Genomic DNA, 22659 nt, shown 5'->3' with positions numbered 1-22659 from the left:
CCGTGGACTATATTTTTAGGATGAGTCCTGTCATTTTTACTTTTTAATAGGTGAGCAGAATTAGCATTACAAGAACATGTTTGGCATTACAAGTAGTGGCATGACGACAAGAAATGACAGGGGCCCAGGCATTCCTGTCTCTATAGTATTTATTCCGGCATGAAACCAATACGGACATAAAAAGGGTGAAACTGGAAGAATGGTGCAGATGGTTTTGAACTAGGTCTCTGGTGGAGACTTGCTCAGTCAAACGTGGCTCAACAAGGTGCTGTACAAATCCTGTGGAACCTCAGTGGCTGGTAGCAGACAACTTCAAAACAGAGAGCCTGAGGTATTGTGGGGAATTAAAAGAGATTGTATGAAAAACCTATAGTATTATTTTCGAGAATGTGAATGAACCATTATAAAACCTGGACTCTGTGTGAGGAAGGGAGAGATTGGGAAGCATTAAGAACCTTGGGAAACTGAATTGAGTCAGCCATGCCAATAAAGGACAATGTGCTGACATACCACTGCCTGTAGTGTTGAGAAGAATTACACTAAGAACCAAAGACCCTCTTCTACAAATCACACACAGAGACTGAACAAAAGAGTTTTGTCCATGGTTTGGTTAGGCAGCTGCATTCTACTTTCACAAGATCACACATTATCATGGCTCAAAGCCTCCTGAAAACAGAAGCGAAGATAAAACAGCCAAGGAAGACATTGTATAAAACGAAAGGGCTCTTCCGTTTATTGGTTCGGAATCAGAACTCGCTTGACCACAGATTGACCCATAGCCACAGACTTTTAGAGGAGCATTCTGATGGGAGGCGTTCCAATCCGGGGCTTTCAGACATTCTGTATTCCAAAATGGCACCCTACCACTGTAGTAGTGCCCTACTTTTCACCAAAGCTAAGAGGATGTTATTTGGGCCAGACAAACAAACAAGCACATGTGCGCACTGCATTTAAAAGACTTTCCTCAGCTAATGCTACTGTGTACAGCTCAATACTAAGAGTTTGACCCAGATGTGATGGACATAGAATGCTGCAAAGATAGCACAGAAAAATAATGTTTTTGGGCAAGGAATGACTTGATAATTTGATTGCTGTTCCATGTAAAATACATATATTTTTCTCAAAGTAATGTAATAAGATTCTCCAAGGTTGGTCTTAAATTAGCCTCTGTTTTTAATAAGAGTGTTATTGTTACTGAATAAGACACAGAGATTATGGGCCTTGTTCAAAAGTACTGTAGTATTATTGAATAAACAGCAGCTCTAGCTAGTGCAATGAAACAAATCAATCATCAATTTTAAAAGGCCCTTTTTAAATTAGATGTCAAAAAGGGCACATAGAGATACTTAGCCTAAAACTACAAAGAGCAAAGCGAAGTAGCTAGAAACAATTTGCTGGAAATGTCAGACCCTAAAGAAAAAAAACAGGCTCTGGGATGTGGCCAGTCCTGTTCTGGCTGTATTGGGTATAAAGATTTTGAGTACATGACCTTTCAAGGCCACATAGTTAATCAATATATTTACATGTTCAGACAACCAGTTGGGTCAAATAACAGAGTTGGGAAGTTGTGTAATACTCTTGACCAGAGACACATTTAAGACGCAAAGACAATGATTATAACCAACAAATATTGCCTAAACAACTATTCAAGCAACATGTCACGTTTTATTTTTATGTTAACAGGACGCAAAATATAAAAAGCATTGACAGCTTTATTGTTCTCTTAAATATTACCATATTTGGTGTAATCACGGGTCTGAATGTAGTATTGATCAGACCACTACTTCACAATCATAAAATCAAGAAGGGGAATTATTTCAGTAATGGCTGAACAGTATAACACTGAATGCAAATTAAGTGAATATTGGCAATTTGTGCATGAGAATAAAAAAAACACTTTAGTGAATAGTGTAAGCGTTTTTTGATACATTTCCATTGTCAGTGCAATCAAATTGCCTCATCACTCTGTGTGGATATGCGGGAAAAAGTGCTGTTCAGAATAACAGATTAGTTGTATTATCACAGAACAAACCTATTTCAATTTGTGAACATCTGTAAGGAAAACTATAAACTGAGCCAATCAACATCTAGGAGAGACATGACCTACTCTTAGCTGGGTCGGAGCCTTTTTAGGTTACGTCATACTTCCCGCTCACTTACCGAGCAAAGCCAAGAACTGGTGGTATTTACTAGTGTTCTGTGGAAAAACATTTCACAGTAGAAAAGAAAAACCAGACAACTTCTGGTCGCCCCTTCCAGTGGTGTTCTGTTTTTATCCGTTGGGTGCCTAATGAACATGGCCCTGCTGTTGAGCTGCCAACGAGCACAGTCTGTTCCCGCAAAAGAAGGATTGGAAACCAAGTGTAGAACAGCCTAGAAACTAAAGCTGAGATTTGAAAGGGACCTCACAAAACTATTATAGCAATTCTTCCATATGAAATTTGTCCAGCAATTATATTTTAGAATCACCCTTAATTACCAAATAATTGGTCTTAGATAAATTACATACTGCAAAAATATTTTGTACCAATAATACTTTTTTGTTACACCGGAAAAGGGACCAATGAGCCAATTGGAAGCCGGAGATGATGGCCATGACAGTATGAAGGCCAAATTGGAAATACTACCAGGATAAAGTGATCAACACCCCTACTCTTAAGCCCATGGGACTTTCAATGACACCTACAAGTCAGGACACCCACATAACATCTCATTATGCCATCTGAAAGACAATATTCAATGTCCCCTTCACTGCCCTGGGATTTCTGAGGGCCTCCTACTGGCCCTTCAACTCCACGTGAAGCAGCATCTGGTCTCCAAAGACTGACCCTGCATATCTTTCGAGGCGAGCCAGCACTGGGATGCAGGATTCTATGCCACTGGCTACATTTGTGTGCATCTATCTGCTCATGAACTCACACCATCCAGTGTATCAATCCGAACACCCTATGAGCTGCCAGCACTCTTTGTGTTTTTTTTCCTTACAGACGCAAGATTGACGATTATATCACCCTATCTAGAGTGGTCTGCCTGACTGTTGGCATCTGTGGACACCCGACCCACATGCACAGAAAGACCAGAGCAAAATACAACACTAGGTTACATGGTTTTCCTGCTCCTGTGTTGACATTGGTGTTACATTTTCCACCATTTTGGCATTGCCAAAATTATCATTTTAACTTGGATGAATGAAATAACTTCAATTACTGAAATTAACTCAGATTTGACGTATCTTTATTGAGATTAATGCAAATTCGACAAAATAACACTTACCAGTTTCAATGGAGAACAAGGTTGTTGTGTAGCCCTATCTCATAAGTCTAGGCTTCAGAGAGGTTGCTGGCATAACGTGACCCAATGTCAATGTTCCCCTTCAACCGCCATCCAGCAGCTTTCCATCCAGTAGCCCTTTCCAGAGCACTGACCTCAGCTGTTTTCCCCTTACACTGCCTCCCTCTCGCTCTGACCATCTCTCTCTGGGTAACAGCACAAAGTGCCTTGTCACGCCGTCACAATGGTGAATATGGCAGATATTCCAAAATGTAAACAAGCACATAAGGCATGATCAGTACTGCTGTGGCAATAGCATAATGCTCACAAATCAGCTACAGGTCTGTGCTGGTGGACACCAAAGTTAATTCAGTTAGTGGACAAAACACTCGCAAATCACATTAGACCAAAATACCGTAATGGTGTAAACGTACAGAGAACGGACACAAGGTTCAGGGCCCTGGAAGTTCTTTTTTTGAGGAAATACTGTGAAAAATGCCAAGGTTTTTTTAGGGTGAACTGCAGAAGCTAGTAAGATGGCTGTGCAATTGGGGCAGGTTCATGGTGGTGGTTGAGAAGGTACAGATCCAAGTTGTCCTAGTCCTGCCAGCCTTGACACTCCTTTCTGGCCAGGGCTGAGCAGCTGCAAGAGCTGTGAGGTGACATCATTCTCTTCCTGCTGATGCTACGTCTGTCCTCAGTTGCTCTTCAGGGGCATTTTCATGCTCCCCGGACCAAGGCCATATTGGAAGCAGGTGTGCAAAGGAAGGCAGCCGAACTGTGTACAAAGGCCCCTCTTTTGCATCTCTGGGCCAGGTGTTTCTCGTAGGGAACTTGGCCTAATGCTGGTGCAAGAGACAGTGTCCACACCACAATATCAAAGTACTCTTCTGTATCTCGTTGGAATACTTTTAACATACTAACTACGGCACTGTAAATTACCTGTATGCAAAATTCTGACTAATCATTCAAGGTTATTTCTTTAGTTTTACTAATTTTGTAGAATATTACTGAAAACATCAAAACTATGAAATGACACATATATAGAATTATGGAGTAACCAAAAGTGTTAAACAATCAAAATGCATTTGTCATGTCCTGGCTATGCCCCTAGCCATCTCTGTGCTGGGCTGGAGCCATAGTCAGGACAGGACAGGACAGAAGGTGGTGCCTCTTGCCACCTCTACCCAGTTTGGTCTCCCCAATTGGAGGCAGGTGTAGATCGTTGCCTCCAATTGGGGGACCTATTTATGTTCTATGTGTGGCCACACCTGCTGTGGTTCATTTTGGTTTTGTTCTGTACTTGATGTCCTACATCACTGGTTGCTGCTATTGTAGTGTTTCTTTTTCGTTAAAACCCATGGATTATTACCACACTCATGTTTCTGCGCCTGTGTCCTACCACCAACACAACCGTCACAGCATTTATATTTTGGATTCATCAAAGTAGCAACCCTTTGCCAAAAATATCCAATTTGGTCTAATCAGAACAGACAGACTTCCACCAGTTTAATGTCCTTTGTGATTATTGGCCCAAGCAAGTGTATTCTTCTAATTAGTACTTCAGTAGAGGTTTCTTTGCAGCAATTTGACCATGAAAGCTAGATTCAAGCAGTCTCCTCTGAACAGTTGATATGGAGATGTGTCTGTCACGTTTGAACACTGTGACTCATTTATTTGGACCCAAATCTGCAGTTAATTGCTGATTTCTGAGGCTAGTAATTCTAAAGAACTTATCCTCTGCAACAGAGGTAACTCTGGGTCTTCCTTTCTTGTGGGGTCATCATTAGAGCCAATTTCAAAATAGCTATTGATGGTTTTTGTGACTGAACTTGAAGAAACTTCTAAAGTTCTTAAAACATTCTTAGCTTTATGTCTTAAAGTAATGATGGACAGTTGTTTCTCTTTGCTTATTTCAGCTGTTCTGGCCATAATACGGACTACTACTGTACAGACTTAATGGTGGTCTTCTTTATATCATCCCTTCCTTGTCATACCAACTCATTGTCTCAAACGCATTTAGGAAGGAAATTCCCCAAATTAACTTTAACAAGGCAAAACCTGTGAATTGAAATGCATTCCAGGTGACAACAGTACCTCGTGAGGCTGGTTGAGAGAATGCATTGCGTATGCAAAGCTTTCATCAAGGGAAAGTGGGGCTACTTTGAAGAACCTATAATATAAAATGTATTTTAATCTGTTTCAAACTTTTTTGGTTGCTCCATGTGTATTTTGTAAATAAGATATTTTCACAATTATGCTACAATGCGTAAAATAGTGAAACTAAAGAAATACCCTTAAAGAGTTAGTGTCCAAACTTTTGACCGGTACTGTATATACTCAAAAGAGAGGCATATTTTCAGAACTGTTGTTAAATATGTTAAAATTCTAATTGCAAATTATCATAAATCTGAGGTAACAGAGGGACAATGGTGTATGTGACAGTATCACATACCCACCACATGCAATTAAATGTGATATTCACCTATTCATTGCTAACCCCGACCCAGATGCTTTGTGAAATTAGAACGCAGTTTATGTTTTGTGTCTGGAGCCAGCATAGAAATCATAGTACATTTCTGTTTGCTACAAATTGACACAGCTCAATGTGTTCATCACACAAAAAACAATTATATTCTACAGCATTTGAAATATTCAGTGAGCTATAGAGGAGTTGCATTTTTATAATGTAGCATACTACATTAATAATTCATCTATTTCCCATATAGGGGAATAAAATCCCTTGTACAGTACCAAATACTCCCAACAGCAGTATTTGGTACTGGTGGCCCAGTCCATTTATATTAAACCCAGCTAACATGGGTATAGTAACGTTGATGTCATTTGTGATTGCTATTACACACTGTGACTGATATTACATTACTGCGTACTAGTGTTACAATTTTCCATCTTTTTTATTTCTTTGCATCTATTCCTATCTCTTTTAAATAATTGTTGGAAAAATAAAATGACAGTACATATACACTGGTTGTTTACAAAGCATGTGACCCATTAATATTTGATTGAAAATGTAGCCAGGACATTTTTTAAAACACAGAAAATATTCTGGCAACTAATTTCAAATGTATACTGTTCTACTTTTGACCTGTACCCATTCTAGTTGAAGAGGGCATTATATAGTGCACAAATGTTTAAACAAGTCCCATAGAGTTCTAGTGGAAATAACTGCAATATTAAGAGAATAGGGTGTCATTTTGGGACGCAGCTATGATCTCCATACATCACTCTCCACATCTCGACAATGACAGTGCTGTGGACCAAAAGTAACCAATTGCTGTGCACTTGGTTACCAAGCAACAGCAAGAGTCCCAGCGTTATAATTGGGATCTGAAATCACCATAATCACAAAAGGACATTACAGACTAATGAGTGATTGTATCTCACAATATTCCCTATATGATGCAGTATGGCTAACTAGGGCCCATAGGGAGCCCATACAGTGTCCTCCAGATTTCTTGGAGTCCTTGGTAGGGAAGGGTAAAAATGTATATTATTGTTGTTGTTTATCAGTTGTGGTTGTTTTTTATGGTAAAATTGTTCAACTCTGCCTTTACACTAAACAAATATATAAAATGCAACCATTCAAAAGATGTAATGCACAATATACTTAATCCTTTTTGTCTCTCCATGCATTAATGTGCACAGGGCAACATAAACATGTATCTTCTTTCAGACAGAATAATAACAGCATCAGCTGATTTAAACTTAATAATTGCCCTAACAGTGGACATGGGTATTTTCAGGGGTGTATATATTAATTATAGCCATTGCCTTATTTATAAGGGTCAACAATATTTTATCCCATTACATTAGAATATCATGAAAATATACTTCCATTACATAAAAAAATAAAAATGTAATGTGATAAATGTGGTTACCACCATCACTGGATTGAAATACGGGTCTCCCACATGAGTGGCCTGTGTCGTTAACCGCTACACCACAGTGCTATACACTTGTCTAGTGTCAGTATAGCATCTCGACATTAGATCATTTTGTCAAGTGTAATATCATACCAAGTTAGAATATTTAGTTTCTTTTTAAGTTTACCTCCACCACAAATAAAATAGCATCTATGAAATGTAACAGCTTATTAGCCAGTAATAGGCTTACTAGCATTTAACTTACTACTTGACCTTAACAGAGCCAAAGCTATTTCATGGCGCAAAAGCGTTAATTTTTCTTTCATTTGTGAATGAAATTGATACAGTAACTATTGTAACCCTTATTTCTAGCAGTAACGAATCAGCACTAGTAAATTCGACCATAAAATAAACACGGGTTACGACGGAAACGATTAATGGTTGTTATTTTTTCTCCAACCAAGTGAACGGCTTTGTAGCCACCAATAATCAACCACTCTTCTCGTCCTTATTTTTTTCCCCCGACAAGCGCAGGTGTCCCCCTCAGATTACTCTCTGTTTTTTAAGTAAAAGTTCATTAGGAATAAAACGCTACAGTGAATTAATACTTTCTAAACTTACCACATAAAAGCCAAAATAGACTAAGATTATACTATCAATATAGGTGACGATAACTGACTTTTTCATCAAGTGAGAATCGTGGAAACCCCTACAATTTTGCTGCCCAAGGTGTTTTGATCTAGCCTATATTCCTAGAAAAAGCATGCACGGATGAGTACTTTGGAAATCCACCAGAAATAGTCACAATATAACCGTGAAAAGTTTTATTTTAGGCTTACTATAACGTAGCTACTGAAGGTTGTAGCCAGCAAAGTATTCGTCTATCCTGACCCAAAAAGCATGCCCGGATGCATATTTCGAAAATCCACCAGAAATAGTCTGAATATAACTGCAAACAGTTTTATTTTAGGCTTAATATAACGTAGATACTGAAGGTTATAGCCAGCAAAGTTTTCATCTATACGGAACAAATCCTAATATATAATTGGTATTGACTGTGACGAGATTCGAACACAAGACCTATCAGTTGCAAGTCTGCATCTCTAACCACTATGCTATTTAACAAGGGGAAGTCACTCAGTCACTCAGTAAGAGACATTCACACTTTTTGGCTGGCTTGGCTTTTGCGGTCCGGCAAAAAACAGAAAAAGAACCAGGCAAAGCCTATTTCAGCCGGCCCGCGATTAAAAGGGATCAATGTTGTTGCCCTCACTGGATTCAAACCTGGGTTTCCCACATAAGAGACTGTGTCCTTAACTACTACGGCATGGAGCTATACGTTTGCTGAGTGTCGGTGTAGTGTATCGACATAAGATCTTTTTTTTTCACGCATTAACATTACACCAAGTTTGAATATTTCACTAGTCACCATTAAGCATGGTGTTAAACTGACTGACGTTTCTTATTAAGTTTTCCTCCACCACATATAGCATCTATGAAATGTGTGGCTTTTGGCACTGGCCGTTTTAACAGCTTATTAGTCAGTAACAGCCTTACTAGTATCTACTAACTTACTAATTGGAACAGTCATAAGAATTGAGGAATTTCTTGCAAGACTGAAAAGGATCTTTACAATGCCAAAGCTATTTAATTTCTTGGCACAACAACGTTTTTCTTTCATTCGTGTATGACATTGATGCAATAACTATCAATATAGGTGACGATAACTGACCTTCTCATCAAGTGAAAAGATGAGAAAATCATGGAAACGTCTACTCTTTTACTGCACAAGGGGTTGTGATCTAGCCCATACCCAAAAAGCATGCACAGATGCGTACTTCGAAAATAAACCAGAAACCATTGCAATATAACAGTAAATAGTTTAATTTTAGGCTTACTATAACATAGCTACTGAAGGTTATAGCCAGCGGAGTTTCTGTCTATCCTGAACAAATCCTAATGCATAATTTGTTTTGACTTTGACGAGGCTTGAACACAGAACCTCTAGCTTGCTAGTCCATGTCTCTAACCGCTACACTATTTATCAGTCACTCTCTCAGTAAAAGACATTCACTCTTTTTGGCCGGCTCCGTTTGCTCGGTCTGGCAAAAACGGTCAAAATATTATCGGACATGTTAGTCCAGTAGCAGACACTTATCCAGAGTAATTTACATTCCTAGAAACACCTTTGTTATCCTGGTTGGAAGACTGTGGATGTCATGATTATTCCCCTTTGATTACAAGACTCCTTGATACCAAGACTTGATAGAAAGCTTCCATAATTTGGCAAAGCTAAGCCAACGCAAGTAATTTGAAACAGATATTTGATAAACTCCTGAATCTGCTGGAAAAATACCACAATGTGAACCGTTGCCATGAGAAAAGCAAAATCTGTATACATTTCTTTGTGTTTTCCCTTATCATGCTTACTCATTACTTTTTGCAGATTTTAAAATGGACCAACAACCAACAATGGTTATTAACCCAAACTCTGCACCCACTGCTTTTCACTCAGAGGCATAGTAACATCCCAAGTATGTATGATTTACAGAGAATGGCCACCGCCTTCATTAGTACTGAAACATTGTCCACTGTTCTTTATTCTCAAGGTTGAAAAACATCTTTCCTCTATGCTGGCTGTGTAGGGGTTAAGGCCTGTTGTTTTTTGATAAAAGGTCAGACTCTTATCAAAAAAGAGATGTGCTTTACAATGATATTCTTTCAGTGGCTAACAAACTCTACGCATCTAACGACAACACGGTCTGAGCAAAGCAGATATGACAACGACAAGAGTCAGTACATATTCTGCAGTGACAAATTGAAATCTGCAGCTGTGCTAGCATCAGGTCAGTGGAGAACAAGGACTGTGCACATTAGTCAATCAGATTCACTTCCCATTTAGGCACTCATGGACCAGTCAGCCATAGCCATTTACATCTGTAAAACAATTTCCTGTTATTCAAACATAGAATAAAAAATTTCTGGATTCATTTCGAATAAACTTTTCTTTAGTGTACATAACCACAAAGTGGTCCTTTTAACTCAATGCTGTTACAGAGATTAAGCATTAACATCTAATCCACTCAGTTTAATAATGACTGTCAGAATGTAAGGTTGATATAATAAAAGAGGATATTAAAAACATAAAAAGAAATTGGCAAGGGATATATAATTTAATAAGCTGAAATACAAACTAAACCTCATAAGTGATTTTAATTCACTAATATATTTTGAGCAAAATTACATTTCAATTCCACAAATTAGTCAATAATCATTAAAATAGCATATTAAAAAGATACATTTTATATACTGTTATAATGCAATGAAGTTGATACAGCCCTCCAATTTCATTTGCCTGCATGATGAACAATGAACTGGTGCAACCATCAGATATCAGGTTTCACCACCAGTCAGTGGACATTTTGCAGGTGGACATGTTAGAGTAACAATGGATTTAAATTGAAACCTAACCTTAAAGACAAAATAACCTTTGTAAAAGTAAGGAACAGACAAAAGGTACAAACCATTACCATGGAAGTCGGGTCATCACAAGTAATGCACTACACCTCTTTGTGGGGACCAGAGAACACATTCTCCATATAGGTTAATCCTAAACTCAACTTCCAGGACTCATGTACTGCTGTAAACATGGGTTTTTTGGAATTACCCCACTGTTAGTCTTGTGATAACTACTTTTCTCCACATGCCAAAAAGCATGACAATGACTGAAAAATATATATTTTTAAATACAACCCATTTCCAAAAAAGTTGGGACTGCGTAAAATGCAAATAAAAACAGAATGCAATGATGTGCAAATAATTTATCCCTGTATTTAATTGAAAATAGTACAAAGACAACATTTCAAATGTTGAAACTGAGAATATTTTTGTTTATGGAAAAATTCATGCCAATTTAGAATTTGATGTCAGCAACACGTTTCAAAAAAAGTTGGGACAGGGCCATGTTTTCCACTGTGTTGCATCACATCTTCATATAACAACGCTCTGTAAGCGTTTGGAAACTGAGGAGACTAGTTGCTGTAATTTTGAAAGTGAAATGTATTCCCATTGTTGCTTGATATAGGATTTCAGCTGCTCAACATTTCGAGGGCTCCTTTGTCGTATTTTTTGTTTCATAATACACCAAATGTTTTCAATGGGTGACAAGTCTAGACTTTTTTTCCGAGACTTTTACAATGGAGCCATGCTGTTGTAACACGTGCAGAATGTTGATATTTTTGTAAGGTCCAAAGGTAGCTCGGTGATACACAATTGAACTAAAATCTAAAGAAAATATAGATTTTAATTCTATATAGGCGACCAATACTAAAGTAATAGTATTAACATTGAGGGTAAGGAAGTGCAGTCACATGAAGCACCATCAGTATACTGTTAAGGCACCTGTGTAATGTGCATGCAAATGACATGGAACAACTAAAGCTGAAGTAGTAAACACTGGTGAAGAATGAAGCATGGTTTTCACATTTCATCTGAACTGCATCATTAGTGTTTGTACTAGAGGGGCAGCCTTTCTCTCACACTCACACACACACACACACACACACACACACACACACACACACACACCTTAATTTCTGTCCATTAATTATACTTTTTTCCTTCCTCTCTTTCCATCTTCTGTTCTCCAAACCCAGAAACCCTCACTTACTTTAATTCCATGGCTGGTTTGTTTTTCTCTCTCGGTTTCTGAGAGCGTCGCCGCTTTCACTGGCACATAATCCCTCTCTCTATCTTTGACATGGTGTATGTATGTGAGTGAGTGTGTGTAAGAAGCTGGAGCTGATACAATAATACAAACAGACTGAGAGGGAAGACACTGGCGGAGGGCAGAGAAACGGGTGGGGGGAGGGCCCCACTGTTAGTGCAAAGGCTTTGGCCAATCGCAGAGCTTAGTGAGGCTTTAGGGTGGCGGCCACATAGTGTGTTTGTTTGTCAGTTTGTGTTTTACCCGAGTGTGCCAGATACCAACAGACTTCACTAGATAAGGAGTAAGAGACAGGAACGTGTCAAAAAAGGAGAAAACAGACAGGAAGTGGCTGAAGCCATTTCAATCGAATGACATGTTTCTCCAGAGGATTACACTGCATGGTTAGAAATAGATGATAATAATGTAACTTATGCATTTCAACTTGATTCCCATTGTTTGTTTTATACTGACTTTTCTAGTAATGGGTGATAGTCAAGCTATTTGTAAAAGGTCTAGACAACCCATGGTATATGTAAAGATTTGAATAATTTAATAGATAATCACTGAGCCCACAATTTAATGGAGCCTACAAAATTGTGTATTTCCAATTTTAACTTCCATTGCTGACAGGCATGCTCCTTATGAAAGACTGCTAGTGAGGAACAGATCCAACCCTGGTCTCATCCTGAGATACACTATATGGCTAGAGTATGTGGATACCCCTATTACCAACCGGAATGCATAGTGCCTATTGTAAAGTTTGGCAAAGGAGGGATAATGGAATGGGGACATGTTTCAGGGTTTGGGCTAGGACCCTGAGTTCTGGTGAAGGGTCATCTTATTGCAACAGGATACAAAAACATTTTAGACAGTTGGGTGCTTCCAACTTTGGGGCAACAGTTTAAGGAAGGCCCTTTCCTGTTCCAGCATGACAGTGCCCCTGTGCCCATTGCGGGTCCATAAAGACATGGTTCAAAGAGGTTGGCCTGTACAGATCCCTGACCTAAACCCCATGAAACATATTTTGCACATACAGGTGTGATGTCCACATATTTTTGGCCATATATTTTATTTGATGCCAATAATAATTGAAAGTGGCCATGTGCAAAGCCTAGAATGATTTTTTTTGACTGGCAGACTTCATGAAGCAAATATAAAAATGTGGGAATAGGAATCCAGCCACATTTCGGAAAACAGAGCCTCATTCTAACAGCCACAACAGTGTTGTAATTGTTAATACTTCTTAATTGGCACTTTGTTGTAGCTGGCTCCCTTTCAATAAAAACGGCCATGCTTACCCCATGTGATAGAGAAATGACATATCAGTTAATATGGAAATGAAAAATGTTTTATGGGTGAATAAAATTAATTATTAAAAAAAGGAACCTGGCTAGTCTAGTTCAGTTGGCCTGCAATTAAAAGTGATGAATGTTGTTGCCCTCCCTGGATTCAAACCCGGGACTCTGACATGAGAGGCTGTGTCTGTAACCACTACACCACAGAGCTATACGTTTACTGAGAGTCGGTATAGCATTTCAATATTAGATCATTGTGTTACCATGATGCCAACATTGAATATTTTGCTAGACACCATTAAGCATTGTGTTAAACTAAAGTTTCTTATTAAGTTCACCTCCACCACAAATAGAATCTATGAACTGCATGGCCTTGCCACTGGCCGTTTTAACAGGTTATAAGCCAGTAATAGGCTTACTAGTATATACTAACTTGGAATAGTCAAAGAATTGAGCAAATGCTAGTGAGACTGAAGACGAACTTTACAATGCCAAAGCTGTTTCATTTCATGGCACAAAAACGCTCGTGTTTCTTTCATTTGTGAATGACATTGATACAATAACTATCAATATAGGTGACAACTGACTTGTTCTTCAAGTAAAAAGACGAGAGAATCATGGAAACCCCTTACTCTATTGTGATCTAGCCTATATTACCCCAAAAAGCATGCACAAATTTGTATTTCACCAGAAAATCCACCAGAAATAGCCGCAATATAACCATAAACAGTTTGAATTTAGTCATACCCTAACAAATATAACCATTACAGTTTTAATTTAGGCATACTACAACATAGCTATTGAAGGATGTAGACAGCATGGACTGAGTTCTCAAATGGACTGAGTTCCAGTCCCTAAATGGGCAAATCCAGGACATTGACCATGTGTAAAAACACATGCACTCCATTACCTTTCAAAACCAAACAAACAGTTGCAAGTTCCTCCTGCCTTACGGTTTCATAGTCTCCTCCACTCCTATGATGATAGGTCTGAGGAAATGGTTATCCAAAACACCTTTTCATGGATAACCATTTACAAGCCAGAGATTAGTATGATGATGTAATAGAAACAAGATGATGGTAATGTATTAACCAAAAGTTTCCGCATGGTTTCCAAGACCTCACAGGCCTGCAGTAACACCACTCTGGGCTATATGGTAAGGCCCTGCTGGTACAAGATTTGTTGAGATTTTTGACCTGTTAGTCAGAAATCTTCTTTTTTAAGCTTTATTTGACTGAAAGTGGTGAAAGATATTTTCTTCTGAAAGAGTAAAGAGACAAATTTGAACCCATGTGGATGTAGTACATTTGCACCAGAGGCAGTAGTTCAGACTGCTGGACCAAGCCACTAGGGAATCAGTATTTCATTGCGGATTTTGTGCTCAAATTGAAGTTGGAAATATGTGATATCCTTAAACATATTATCCAAAATGCTAATTTCAGGAATTGCTTCCAATAACTATTGTATTTACAAACTGTGATATTTCTCCTTATGTTTAATTTGATTCACAGCCTGCTTTCCTCAGATCGATGGTGGTTTTCTTTTTGTGTCTTGCCCAAATGCAAACTGTCAAGCAGCAAATCATTAAAACGGGATACAATATGCCAGCTGTAACGAACACAACTCAGATCCAGGAATGTAGATGCCAGAAAGCGTAGCTTAATCCAAAGGGCAATATCAGAGTGCAGGCAGAGAGGTCAGGCATTAGGGAATACAAAAGGCAACAAAAGCAAGGGCTAGTAGCGAAGTCGGAAAAGGCAAAACGGGTCGGTACACTAAACAACAATCAGAATTAAAAGAGAAAAGCAGGCCAAGTATGTCGCAGTGATACAAACAATACCTCACAAGGCTTCAAGGAAACAGACAGGCTTAAATACCCAGGTAACAAGGGGAACAGGTGTTTAGAATTCCGGTGATTTGGATCGAGAAGATGTGCTGCATTCGGAATGAATGGGAAGGGGTGCTTGTATCAGCAATTGCTTGTATCAGCTCTCAATCAACATTCTGATTATATGATATTTACATAATATATATACAGTGAGGAGAACAAGTATTTGATACACTGCCGATTTTGCAGGTTTTACTTACAAAACATGTAGGTCTGTAATTTCTATCATAAGTTCACTTCAACTGTGAGAGACGGAATCTAAAACAAAAATCCAGAAAATCACATTGTATGATTTTTTTATAATTAATTTGCATTTTATTGCATGATATAAGTATTTGATGACCTACCAACCAGTAAGAATTCCGGCTCTCACAGACCTGTTAGTTTTTCTTTAAGAAGCCCTCCTGTTCTCCACTCATTACCTGTATGAACTGCACCTGTTTGAACTCGTTACCTGTATAAAAGACACCTGTCCACACACTCAATCAAACAGACTCCAACCTCTCCACAGTGGCCAAGACCAGAGAGTTGTGTAAGGACATCAGGGATAAAATTGTAGACCTGCACAAGACTGGGATGGGCTACAGGGCAATAGGCAAGCAGCTTGGTGAGAAGGCAACAACTGTTGGCGCAATTATTAGAAAATGGAAAAAGTTCAAGATGACGGTCAATCTCCCTCGGTCTGGGGCTCCATGTAAGATCTCACCTCGTGGGGCATCAATGATCATGAGGAAGGTGAGGGATCAGCCCAGAACTACACGGCAGGACCTGGTCAATGACCTGAAGAGAGCAGGGACCACAGTCTCAAAGAAAACCATTAGTAACACACTACGCCGTCATGGATTAAAATCCTGCAGCTCACGCAAGGTCTCTCTGCTCAAGCCAGCGCATGTCCAGGCCCGTCTGAAGTTTGCCAATGACAGTCTGGATGATCCAAAAGGAGGAATGGGAGAAGGTCATGTGGTCAGATGAGACAAAAATAGAGCTTTTTGGTTTAAACTCCACTCGCCGTGTTTGGAGGAAGAAGAAGGATGAGTACAACCCCAAGAACACCATCCCAACCGTGAAGCATGGAGGTGGAAACATCATTCTTTGGGGATACTTTTCTGCAAAGGGGACAGGACGACTGCACCGTATTGAGGGGAGGATGGATGGGGCCATGTATCGCAAGATCTTGGCCAACAACTTCCTTCCCTCAATAAGAGCATTGAAGATGGGTCTTCCAGCATGACAACGACCCGAAACACAGCCATGGCAACTAAGGAGTGGCATTTCAAGGTCCTGGAGTGGCCTAGCCAGTCTCCAGACCTGAACACAATGGAAAATCTTTGGAGGGAGCTGAAAGTCCATATGACCCAAAGCACAGCTCCAAACGATGCAATAACTATTTAAAAAAGAAGCAGTTAGCTGGTATTCTGTCTATGATGAAGTGGCCAGCACAGTAACTAGAACTCATCCTTATCGAGCTGTTGTAGGAGCAGCTTGACTGTATGGTACAACAAAGGTCTTTCTTTGGTCATTTCTATTTTGGAAAAATTATAATTTATATTATTTCAGGTTGCTCCTTCACGATTCCATAGGATTTCTTCCATAATGTGCCTAACAAACAGGCACCAACGAGATCCAGTGGACATCTTAGCATCCATTGGGGAAGATCTGAGTCACATTGGCCTAGTTATGTCGGCTGTCTGGACACAGATATTGATCTGGAACAAAAGCTGCAGCACTGCAATACATGTTAATGACCAAAGAAAATTGGGATCATGAATGAAAATGCAGAGACCATTGGTAGAAAAACTTGGCCTGGAACCACAGGTGGGTGTAGATGAATTAGACCAATGAAATGGTCTGTAAACACTGCCCACCCTTGGCACTAAGCCAAACCCAAAAGTGTTCCAACTTACTTTATTTCACCATTTTGATGAGGACATAGTGTTTACAAATATTTAAGTAAAAAGCAAAATAATCTGTAATGCCTGTCCAAAACCACTCCACTTTCAGCATTTCTGTCAGGTAGCAAACCAGATAGCTGTATGGTAAATCACATCCAAGTTATTGAGGACACTTACGGTAGCAGGGCAATATATTTCTTTTTAAGCATATACTGGTAGGACAGCATGGGTGAAGGATCGTCACAGAACAAGAAAAACAATTCAAACAGTCCTCTGAGAGTCTATTAATTAGAATGTAACAGAAAAGGTGATGTATCCAACAACAAACCAATGTTCACTTTAATAGTACGAGCAATGACTGTCCGTCAAATTATGGACTTATCCTGACTAATATGAAAAACTCAAGTAGGGCTTGAAATGAATAAAATTCAGAAAGACATCAAAGAAAAATCAACACGGCAAGATGATCAGTAATGAAAAAGGCATCTTGAAATTAAACAGTGGAGTGGACAGATACGCTACTTCTGACAACCAGAATCAAGCCAGCACTGTCCCTCTCTGAAGCTCCCAGGGGTCTCAAAATAAACAACAGCATGGCCCTAATTGCCTAACACTCACTGGAAGATTACCCCAAAAAAAATTTCAGAAGGTAAGTATAACACACACACACACACACTTTGTGGTGACCAAGAAAATATTAATAGCTAAAATAACCCTAATGTCTTAACCTCAAATTAACACATTCTAATACTGACTCAAATTGTAATTGTTACCCTAAAACTAAATCTCCAGATATATAGTACAACCAGGATCACAGAGGCAAACATGCACACTATTATTTTTCTGGCCAATATTTTCTTATTCTACAGATATGCCCCTTGGAAGTTTCTGGACTCTCCCCTGCTTTAATGTTATTGGCTGAGCCTAACAATGCCTGCGGCAATTGCCAAATGCATTTGTTTCCTGTCTAACCACATCCAGTCTCACATAAAGAGATTAGGACCCTCTTATAGAAGGGTCAAAGGGGGAGACTGCATTTTATGATCCAATTTACATCACCGTGACAAAGCTTTAACCAGGAAAGACTACAAAATACACTATTATAATCTTCAGACCACTTTATTTGACCAATTGATTTGAGAAACCAAGAACAATCCAAAAAACAACAAACCAAAACAAAATCCTCAGACTAGCCCATTTCCATCTGTTGTCCATAGAAATCGTTTAATATCTTAACATTACAATATGCAATGCATGTATAATGTACATAGGAACATTAGGACACTGTGCTTAGTTACTAATAGAGGTTTGCATACTACCTAGTTAGCATATTTGTCAATAGACCATAGAAGGGCTTATCTGGTCACATTCACTGTTCACTACAACAATAAATGTAGTATGTCAGTAAAAGTAGTATGTCTCAACTAAATAGCTACAATTGGCTACAATAGATTAGCGTCATGCAGGCAACATTAGAGATTCGGCAACCACAAGATTTCTGGATTTCATATTTTGCCTTCAAAGTCTGCGTTGAAACGATATATGTACATTACGATTTTTCTTTGCAAATTTGCACATTATACCTCAAGGAACTTTTTTAATAACTACACAGGAAAAATAAACAGAATTACTATTTAAATTATATTTTGCATAAGGTAAAGAATATTATAAGGAAGAGAAATGGTTAGAACTTAAGAAAATGAATGTAGAGAACATTTTTGATGAATAATATTTTGATGAAACTATTGTTGTTAATTTGCTGCTGCTCATTCGCCTTGGAAAAAGATTGTTATAAATGTAACAGAACTATATTTTCCTCCCCCCAGTGTAGGGATACTTACTGAGAAATTACTATTCTGTGATGCAGTTAATGTATTGTACAAAGTATTAAGGAGTAGGGCTGTCGCAATGAGTTGTTCTCACAAATTTGCATACCCTGGCAGAAATTGAGAAATGTTGGCATTGATTTTGAAAATGTGACTGATCATGCAAAAAAACTTTCTTTAATTTAAGGATAGTGATCAAATGGAGCCATTTATTAACACATAGTTGTTTGGCTAAATCATAATGATAACAGAAATCACCAAAATGGCCCCGATCAAATGTTTACATACCCTTGAATGTTTGACCTTGTTACAGACACACAAGGTGACACACATGAAAATGGCAATTAAAGATAAAATTTCCCACACCTGGGGCTTTTTAAAGTGCAATTAGTGTCTGTTTATAAATAGGCAGTGAGTTTGTTAGCTCTCACGTGGATGCACTGAGCAGACTAGATACTGAGCCATGGGGAGCAGAAAAGAACTGTCAAAAGACCTGCGTAACAAGGTAATGGAACTTTATAAAGATGGACAAGGATATAAAAAGATCTCCAAAGCCTTGCAAATGCCAGTCAGTAATGCCCAATCACTTATTAAGTAGTGGAAATTTCATGGATCTCTTGTTACCAAGCCAAGGTCAGGTAGACCAAGAAAGATTTCAGCCAATACTGACAAGAATTGTTCGGGGTACAAAGAAAAACCTACAGGTAACCTCAGGAAAATACAGGCTGCTCTGGAAAAAGACAGTGTGGTTGTTTCAAGGAGCACAATATGACGATACTTCAACAAAATGAGCTGCATGGCCGAGTTGCCAGAAAGAAGCCTTTACTGAGCCAATGCCACAAAAAAGCCTGGTTACAATATGCCCAACAACACCTTGACACGCCTCATAGCATTCCGAAAACTGTAATTTGGAGTGACAAGACAAAAACAGAGCTTTATGGTCACAACCATGTGCGTTATGTTTGAAGAGGGGTCAACAAGGCCTAAAGAGAACATAATACCATCCCCACTGTGAAGCACAGTGGTGGCTCACTGATGTTTTGGGGATGTGTGAGCTCTAAAGGCAGGGGGAATCTTGAGGAAATTGATGGCAAGATGAATGCAGCATGTTATCAGAAAATACTGGCAGACAATTTTCATTCTTCTCCACAAAAGCTGCACATGGGACGCTCAGACTTTCCAGCACGACAATGACCCTTAGCAAAAGGACAAGTTGACCCTGCAGTGATTACACCGGAAAAGGTGATGATTGTGGAGTGGCCATCACAGTCTCCTGACCTCAATATAATCCAGCCACTCTGGGGAGATCTAAAACGTGCGGTTAATGCAAGATGACCAAAGACTTGGCAAAATGCCTCCAGGTCATGCAGTCGAATGAGCAGCAATATCACCTGCAATAATTCAGGGCCTCATAGACAACTATTACAAAAGACTGCACGCTGTCATTGATGCTAAAGGGGGCAATACACAGTGCTAAGAACTAAAGGTATGCAGACTTTTGAAAAGGGGTCAGTTAATTTTTTTCTTTATTGCCATGATTGTTTTAGGATTGTGCAATTCTGTTATAACCTACAATTGAATATGAATCCCATAAGAAATAAGACATGTTTTGCCTGCTCACACATGTTATCTTTACAAATGGTACATATTACCAATTCTCTAAGGGTATGCAAACATTTGAGCACAACTGTTTTACATAATTGCTTGATTGTCTTGATCGCTTGTGTCAAGTAAGATTGACAAATGAAAAACACTCAAGCGTGTGTACATTTTCCGACCATATTTCCTAATTAGATAATGCACATTAAAATGCATGGTTAGAAATACATGTTGACCCATTGCATTTTACACATTTTGCTCCGAAAGGAAAACTGTTAGGCTATAATATTTGCAGCAGAGTGAGCAGTAAAACTTCACGATGCGTAGCAAAACATTGTGTTTTCTTTGCTGTTGCGTTTTGTGAACAGTAATCATTAACAACACTGATTAAGTGGTAGTTCCAAAGCTGAACACAACTGTACCGTTCTGGGCGCATTTTGGTTTTAAGTCAAATTGTGAGCCCAATAATTTGGAGGAAGCAAATTGCCCAATTTGCTCAGAAAGAGATAGCTCTCAAAAGCGCAAACACCACAAATCCATATTTTCAGATGTGCAAGTCACAAATTCCACGTTAACTAATGCACCCCTATACCATCACGAATGATGGCTTTTGAACTGTGGGCTGATAACAAGCCGGATGGTCCCTCCTCTTTAGCCTGGAAGATGCGGCGTCCATGATTCCCAAAAATAATTTCACATTTTGATTCATCAGACCACAGGACAAATGGAAGGCAGAGGCGGTTCTGGATCTTGTTTATATTGTTTCTTCATTGCATGGTAGAGATTTAATTTTTGTGAATGCAGAGACATACTGTGTTCACAGACAATGGTTTTCGGAAGTGTTCCTGAACCCATGCAGTGACTTCCACAACAGAATTGTGTCTGTTTGTAATGCAGCGCCACCTGAGGGCCCGAAGATCATGGCCATCCAATATTGATTTTCGGCCTTGTCGCCCTTATTTGCCTGCGCAGCCTCAGTTTGGTGAACCCCTACCCATCTATACTTCTAAAAGACTCATTCTCCTTGGGATGCTCTTTTGAAACCCAATCATGTTACTGACCTGTTGACAATTAACCAAATTAATTTTCACATGTTCAACCAGGTTTTTTTTGTATTACACAACTTTTCCAGTGTTTTGTTGCCCCTGTCCCAGCTTTTTTGAAATGTGTTGTTGGCATCAAATATAAATTGGGGTTATATTTCTTAAAAAACAACAAAATTCCTCACTTTCAACATGTGATATGGTGTCTTTGTACTATTTTCTATTGAACATAGGGTTTAAATGATATGCACGTCATTGCATTTTGTTTTTCATTACATTTTACACAGCGTCCCAACTTTTTGGGAAATGGGGTTGTACATTGGTATTAGGGAATGATGTTAAGTAAAGTGAGATAATGTTAGGAATAGAAAGTTGACAAGCAAAAGAGACTGGTGTACAGGAAGGACATTTTGGACCATTTGTAATACACATAAAACATACTAGCAGCATTCACCTCATTCAGCTTTGTGTGGCAAATATTGGAATTTTGTTTGAGTACTTTGTACCCCCACCCTTGCAAAGATATTGACACTAAGAGTATTCCTTTATTTTTTATTAGAGCGGAGATCAAATTGGAAAGGATCTTTCCTCCGTAGAGAATAATTCCAGATCCTTCTGTCTGTCCACAAGCCACATGATTTTAATAGGATTCAAGCAATAGTCATTGCAAAATGTTGATTTTGTGGTCACAATAACCTGGTACTTGGTAGCTTATAAGCATGTTGACTTTAGCAAGGAAGCAAGGACCAAGGAAGCCAAATAGCCCCATGAGATCAAATAAAATTATTGAGAATTCATTCATATCAGGCATGGATTTTGATTTTGAGAAGTTGTATCGAGAGTTTTTCAGTTCAACTACAGACTTTAATATAATTGATTTAGGCTGGCTCATGTGTCCTTTTGTTAGGCATTGACACTCCCTACTGGTAGGAGTGATAAATACACTTAATTGACTGGGCAAAGATGTGTGTGATCCAGATCTGTGTGCATGTACTGTATGGGAGCCTGATGTGCAAACAAAGATACTGTGTGTACAACAAGTCCCATACGCAGTACGGTTTAGGTTTAGGATCAGGTGTTACGGTTCAGGCATTAAGTTCAGGTTAGTAAGGTTACGTTTACAGCTCGGGGTTAAGGAACATGGATTTCAGGTTTTCCATACATCCAGAAAAGGATAAAAAAAGAAAGAATAATGGACTTGTGTGTGTTATTGGGTTATTTCATTTATGTGCATATACTGTGTATGTGCATATA

The 22659-nt window shown here is 38.8% G+C and overlaps 1 protein-coding gene across 5 annotated transcripts in view; it reads right to left on the bottom strand.

Annotated features, from left to right (window-relative positions):
- The window catches only part of trim2a (tripartite motif containing 2a), a 72659-nt gene that overhangs the window by 33855 nt on the left and 16145 nt on the right, over positions 1-22659 (bottom strand). Inside the window, exon 1 of one of the 5 annotated variants that reach the window (XM_034291135.1) lies at positions 11824-11961. The exons of 2 other annotated variants lie outside the window; for them this stretch is intronic. The gene's annotated coding sequence lies outside the window, so the exon portion shown is untranslated. Of the gene's footprint in view, positions 1-3273; positions 3361-11741; positions 11761-11823; positions 11962-22659 lie in introns of those variants that run through there. 2 more of the 5 variants (XM_034291139.1, XM_034291138.1) reach the window with 2 other exon arrangements.

Source organism: Esox lucius, chromosome 25, assembly GCF_011004845.1.
Source record: "Esox lucius isolate fEsoLuc1 chromosome 25, fEsoLuc1.pri, whole genome shotgun sequence".
Taxonomy (NCBI): domain Eukaryota; kingdom Metazoa; phylum Chordata; class Actinopteri; order Esociformes; family Esocidae; genus Esox; species Esox lucius.
The sequence above is the reverse complement of the archived record's forward strand: the minus strand, read 5'-3'. Positions and strand labels throughout refer to the sequence as shown.